The sequence below is a fragment of the Olea europaea genome, chromosome 9 (assembly GCF_002742605.1).
Source record: "Olea europaea var. sylvestris chromosome 9, O_europaea_v1, whole genome shotgun sequence".
Taxonomy (NCBI): domain Eukaryota; kingdom Viridiplantae; phylum Streptophyta; class Magnoliopsida; order Lamiales; family Oleaceae; genus Olea; species Olea europaea.
In genome coordinates this window covers 4,963,717-4,970,506 of record NC_036245.1, presented here as the reverse complement: position 1 = coordinate 4,970,506, position 6,790 = coordinate 4,963,717, and the positions used below count along the sequence as shown (strand labels likewise).

At 28.4% G+C, this 6,790-nt stretch overlaps 1 protein-coding gene across 36 annotated transcripts in view; it reads right to left on the bottom strand.

Annotated features, from left to right (window-relative positions):
• Positions 1–1,874, bottom strand: part of LOC111399478 (pentatricopeptide repeat-containing protein At4g13650) — a 37,791-nt gene extending 35,917 nt beyond the window's left edge. For 35 of the 36 annotated variants that reach the window (XM_023026789.1, XM_023026788.1, XM_023026791.1 and 32 more), the window contains exon 1: positions 1,620–1,872. The gene's annotated coding sequence lies outside the window, so the exon portion shown is untranslated. Of the gene's footprint in view, positions 1–1,619 lie in introns of all 36 variants that reach the window. The other variant, XM_023026797.1, reaches the window with a different exon arrangement.
• Between the last annotated feature and the right edge of the window lie 4,916 nt (positions 1,875–6,790).

Here is a 6,790-nt window from a genome sequence, read left to right as displayed (position 1 = left end):
ATCATTCTTAAACACTATTTTCACATCATTTCAACCACACATTTTTTAATAAAATAATATTACACGTAAATTTTAAAAAAAAATTGTTTTTTTAACTAGTCATTTTCTATCAATAAACTATTCAAAAATACATTTTTTTCCCAAAATGGGCTCAAACAATAACTCTCAGCCCTCGTTTGGCCACATTAATTTTGATTATAATGGAGGAATAAGTTTTTTTTTTTTTTTTTAATGGATGGTTGTAAAGGAATGAAAAGTTTTCGATTTACATACAATATTATTTTATTGAAAAATGTGTAGTTGAAAATAGGAGAGTGAAAATTTTAATTTAATTTGATGAGATTTAATGGGGGCCAAACGGAGGCTAAATTTCACACTCAGAACACGGAATTGAGGAAGGAAAGATGAAATAATGTGGTTTTAAGCTTGGGCTAAAAGATTGAAACAAAAAACTATTGTAATGATTGGGCTGGGTTTTCTAGTAGGCTATGGAAATTGGGCTATTACTTGTTGGTGGGCCATGGACATTTTTTATAGGGAAAAAATCACATATAACCTATTAAAAAATAAAATTTCTCTAAATACTCAATATGATGTATATAATCCTAATATACTATGAACTTTGTAAGCCCCTGTTTGGTAACAATTTTTCGTCCCAAAAGATCAAATTTTTTACTATTATTTTACTATTTCATCCATCATTTTTTACTTTCTAACTCACAGGTGGGATTCACTTCTCTCTTTAACGGTCAAAAAATCAATTCTCATAATCATTATCGAACAAGTCCTAAATTATATCTATAAATACTACTTTCCAAAGTATTCCCAAACCTTTTTGTAGCTGAAAAAATTAAGCCATTGGTTCTCATTATTTTCAAATATATTTTTTCTCTCTTATTTTCAATTCTACAAATTCTTCAATAGAAAAATATATACAACCCAAATTTTTTCTTTATTTTAACCCCACATTCTCCATCAAAATACTATTCTAGAATGCCTTTTGGGCAAAAAAGGGACTCAAACAAACTCTAAATTTATAGCAAACTTTGAGCTGCCACTGAATGCGTCCACACCCCAAAACAAATTCAAAACTTTAATGGAAAGCACTTGGCATATAACAGGTGGTAGAAATTATCTTCTTGTTGATCAACATCTTCAATTGCCTACCATTCTTTTCTATTTGTGCCTCCATTTCAACCGTTGTTATTTCTGTACCTATTATGAGATATACAACTAATTTGCACCATATTTGTTTCTAGCAAAAAAATAAAATAAAATAAAAAAATAAAAAAGGCGTGGTGCATGAATCACAAATCATAAAATTCCCAATTTATCACATTCATATGCTAAATCACCAATCAATTTTAAGCATCAAAATTAACCAATAATCTTTGCACAAATTATAAATCATCAAAATCAGGAACCAGAATTCCAAATTTCAAATCACCAATTTATAGGTAAATCATCACAGTCACACAATAATCAAACACCAACTAACTATAATATCAGCAGCTCGCTCAAAATTAGTAAAAGGAATGAAGGATTATATGTAAACCAAAAAATCTGGAACCAGGAACCAAAATTCCAAATTAATCTTTGTACACAAATTAGAGACTTACAGACAAACTCTCGCGGAGGAAGTTAGCGGCAGTCGGCTGCACAACAGGTCACAAACAACTGAGCAAGTCCACGGCGACGGCGGTGCAGAGAGAATTAGAGAAAGGGGAGAAATTGGGAGGAAACTGGAAATTCAAATCAATTCTCATGAACCAACCAAATCTGATTACATTTACAGGGTTTTTGATTTTGGGCAGTGGCCAATGGGCCTAATGTTATAATACTAGCGGTTGTCAACTGCTAGTTTATTTTCATTAGTGTGAAAATGGTAGATTTTTCAAAATTTGTTAAAGATTCGAAGGATTTAGTGTTGTCAAATCATTGGCTCATTGCAATTTAAAGACTTTATAATAACTTCTCTTTATTTTCGGTTGTAATTTTTTCTTTAATTTGTTAAATCATTTAGGATACGTTTGATTGCAAGCATGGAATTTGCTAATAAATTCTAGATAATTCAATTGTCTAGAATTTATTTGTATGGAAATTGTCAATCAAATGTGTTTGATTTATTTAATTTTCAATCAAAAAACATTAAACTTGTCCATTTTGTATTGGTAGGTTAATGAGAGAGTGCGGATAAATAAGAGAGAGTGAATTCCATAAAAAATAAAGCGATTTTTTTAATGGTACATCGGGGTATACCTAATGGTACACTCCACTCACATGGACAAGGGACTCACTCAAATAAAATATCATTTCTTTCACATGAATCCCACACCCATGTGAGTAGGTGTCCACCATTTGGTACATCCCATTATGTACCACTAGACAAATTCAAAATAAAATCCTACTGTTCTTAAAGAAAATATTTTCCTTGATTTTGAGAAAAATATAGTCACGTGACCAAAAGTGGAAAAATATTTTTTTATGAAAAAAGTGGCAATCAAACAACACAAAAGTAGAAATTTAGATGAAAAATAGAGGCAATCAAACACACTCTTAAATTTTTTATTCGTATTGGTGTCAAATAATAGTTACAATTAACTTCTTTTAATTTTTTGATTTTATGCTTTATTCAATTATTTACTATTCAATGTTCAAACATTTGAATTTTTACATGATGGAATACCTTCTAAATGTGGAATTGAGAAGGGTAATTATCGATTTTAGTTATTATCTTGATTTTTTTTCATTGTTTGGAAAAAAAAAAGTCATCATAAACATTAATGTAAGTAGTGAATATAACATTTATTGATCAAGATTTAATTATTTTTATTAATTAAATAATTAATATTTTCTATAATTATAAATAAAATATATTCAATCATTTATCTTATTAATGGAATAAAAGAATCGTTTTGTCTTTCAATATAGGAAAACGATATCGTTTTGTACTGTAAATACAAGTAAAAAGAGATAAAAAGGAAAAAAAAGGAAATAAAAAATAAAATTATAAAATTTTTTAATTAAATTAAAATAATTAAAATTGAAATTGAAAAAATTACACTTTATCGTAAAACAAAAAAAATTAAAAAGAATTTTAAATCGAACAAAAACTTATTTATAATATAAAGAAAAAAGAAATTTAAAATAATTTTCAAAAAAATATAATAAATACAAAATAAAAAAAGTAACCAAAATTAAATAAAGAATATATAAATATTATTTAATTGAAATTAAAAAAATTAAGTTTTATTGTAAAGAGAAAAAAATTTAAAAAAAATCAAATCAAAATTCTTTTTTCACAATATGAACAAAAAAATGAAAAAGAAAAAAAAAATTGTGGAATGGAGCTCTCCATCCAAATGTGTGTGGCTATGGAGGGATTTCCCTCCATCCATGGAGTCTCCGTGCAAGGAGGGAAATTCTTCGTGCACATATTTCATTTTTTTTATTTGTTTTGTTTACATTATAAATAATTTTTTTCAATTTAAAATTCTTTTTAGTTTTTTCGAACTTAATTTTTCAATTTTAACTAAATAATATTTATATATTATTTTATTTTCTTTTTATTATATTTTTTTGAAAATTGTTTTAAAATTTCTCTTTTTTTCATATTATAAATAATTTTTTTTGGTTTAAGATTCTTTTTAATTCTTTTCATTTTACGATAAATGTATTTTTTTAATTTAATGAAATAATATTTATTTTTAATTTTTTATTTCAATTTAATTTAAAAACATTATAATAACCTTTTAGTTTCTTTTTATTTTTGCCTGTATTTTTTATTTTTTTTGTTTAATTTGTTAAATCATTCATTTTCTTTATCATTATCCAATTCATTTGTCATTCTAGTTAAAGTGAAATCTACATTTTGTTTTAGCAGAAAAAGGTGCACATTTTAGCATAGAAATGTGTCCCAAGCAGAGGAAGGTGTCCAAACATTTAGTCGGAAAAAAGTAACCCATTAATTTGACTTGTGCATGGAGATCTCCGTGCACCAAGACAAAAGTCTCTGTGCAAAAAAGTTTCGACTCCGTCCACGGAGAGTTTGCCATCTAGTTGCCAGTTCATTTATTTTCTGAGCACACTTGCTTCTTCGATCAACTTCCAGGTTTGCATTAGGCTATCATTACTCTCTTGGCATCACATTATACAATCTTTTGCTCCCATTTGAGAACCTGCCCACGTTCAGGAAACTCAATATATTTTCACTTTAGTAGACTGTCATAATTTTCCTCAAAAGTTACCTTCTTACCCATCTAAATTCTACTCAACTATCAGAAAGATGGGGACAAATTAGACTACAGTTATGACATTCCATATCATTTTGAGGTGGGCTCGACCCATGCGCCTGCAATAAATCCATTCACACCAGTATAAGTCATAAATTTCTGGTTAGTGACAGCATATTTGTTTCAGCACAGGTTCATGCAAAATTTATTAGATAATATTATATAAATTCTTACGCCAATGTTTTTTGACAAATATATACAACTTAACTTACTAATGTATGAATGATTGACCTCTTTAATCATTCCTATAAGTCATATTTTTCAACATTAAGGCTGCAAGATAAGATGCCTAGAAAAGCTCTACAAATTGTTTATTAATCTATTGGGTTGTGAGACTTTTTTAAAATGGAAAATGATCCGGAAGAAGAAATTCATAGAAACTATATTTCTTCTAATTCCATGGCAATAACCTCAATTCACATTGATGGCAACGTGTCTGTGGGAATGTCTCAAAAGAGTTTTATTCTATGAAAATTAAAAACCTCAACACTTGAAGTGAGGTGGCTATTTATTTATTTTCTTCTGGTTTCCTTCGTGCACAGATTGAACGGGATCTTTTTTTTATTTTTTTTGAATTTTTCAACAAAATAAATCTAAAACATTAAATAATTTATATTTAAAAATGAGATTTTTTTGTCAAAAATTGGGTAGGAGGAGTGTGTGTGGCCTTTTTTCACATAATTGTAAGTTAAAAAGACTTCGTTCTATACTTACCTCTTCCACAAATTTTGATTTTAAGATCAATAAATCATTCATTCGTGAAAAAGAAAAGACCCAATAAACTTTAGAGAGAAGAAGAAATTACAGGTGATTTGTGTGGTAAAATGGATAACCAAAAAAATAGTAACGTTTAAAAATGGAGAAGATATAAAAAAATGATATGTGCGAATTGAGGAAGAGAGAAAATGTCACCGTAGCATGTCAGGGAAATAGTTGAAAAAAAAAAAGATTTCATTTTTTCTCACGAAAAAACAACTACAGTGAGATAAAATGGAACAATTCACTGTTGCTTTTTACAGTAACTTCAAATTCTCCTTTTTATATAGTATGGAAAAGGGGGAAATCATAATCTAGTTGTATCATTTACACCAATTCAAAAATCAGGTACATAGTTTGAAAATTCAAAATTCTGGTATATATTTAATTAATTAAAAATATTTATTAAATGAATATAATTATGTCACGGTTATACGATTAATGGTCATAGATTCATAATTATAGGTCAGAAATTTATTTATTGATCACATATCATCAAATTAATTGATCACAAATTATTTTGTGGTCACAAATCAAAAATTTTGTAGGTTACAGATTATTTCGAGGTCACAGATCATTTAAATTACAGGTTACAGTTTATCTATGGGTCACATATTTTCAAATTTACTGCATTTTGTTAGTTTATGATTAATGGTTATGTTTTTAAATTATAGATTACAGATTTATTTACTGGTCACATATCATCAAATTAATTGGTCACAGATTATTTCGTAGTCACAAATCAAAAATTTTATAGGTCACAGACTATTTTGAGGTTACAAATCATTTAAATTACAGGTCACAGTTTATTTATGGGTCACAAAGTTTTGATAAGAGGGATAAAATCCCAAAATATAGAATTGTAAGACATTCCTAGAATCCGGTTCATTTTTTCAAAAAGAAATTCTTTTTAATAATTAGGTGAGACATGCATACCGACTCTCGGATAGGTGGTGAAAAATAATTTCTAAATTTTTTTTAGTCAAAGAAACATTGAATCATTAGATAAAGGAAAATAATAGACAGTATCTCAAGTTTTCGGAGTAAACATAATCAAAGAAATGAACCCATAGATAATTCAAGGGGAAAACAAAGAGGCAAATCTAGAAATTTTTGGACAATATGAGAAAGAGGAAAAAAATCCAAGATTCTAGCTATAAAACTCAAATAAAGAAGCAGTGTTTGAAATCCACAAAAAATCTCTCAACTCCGACAGCGATGTTCAATGAAGAGAAATTGAGGTATATAGAGAAAGAAAATAGAAATCGCCCCAACACCACATCAAGAAATCTTTCAGTGGTGACGCCACCTTGCAGGTGGTTTAACTCTGATGGCAAAATTGCTGGGCTGGAGATAATCTTCCACGGGCAGCGCGATTACTGTTGAGAGAGGAGAGATTAGGGAGCAGAATAGAGTGAGAAGGAAATGGAGGAAATGATTAGGGGTTTTAATTGAATTTGGTGAATTAATTATATATAATACCTGATTTGTCAATAATAAAATTTGGTACCTAATTTTTGAATTGTGATGTTTAAACCCCTTGTTTTGTGTAATTTACACATAATAAAAAAAATGAAAAAATGGGTGGGGGCTCAAAACAATTTAAGCCCACTACTAAAAAATAAAAAATAAAAAAAATAAAACTAAACCAATCTCAATTCATCTGCAGTCTGTCTCTGCACCATTTCACATAGTCCTTGGGTATGCTGTAGTTCTAGCCTCCGTCCCTGCTAGTTGTGATT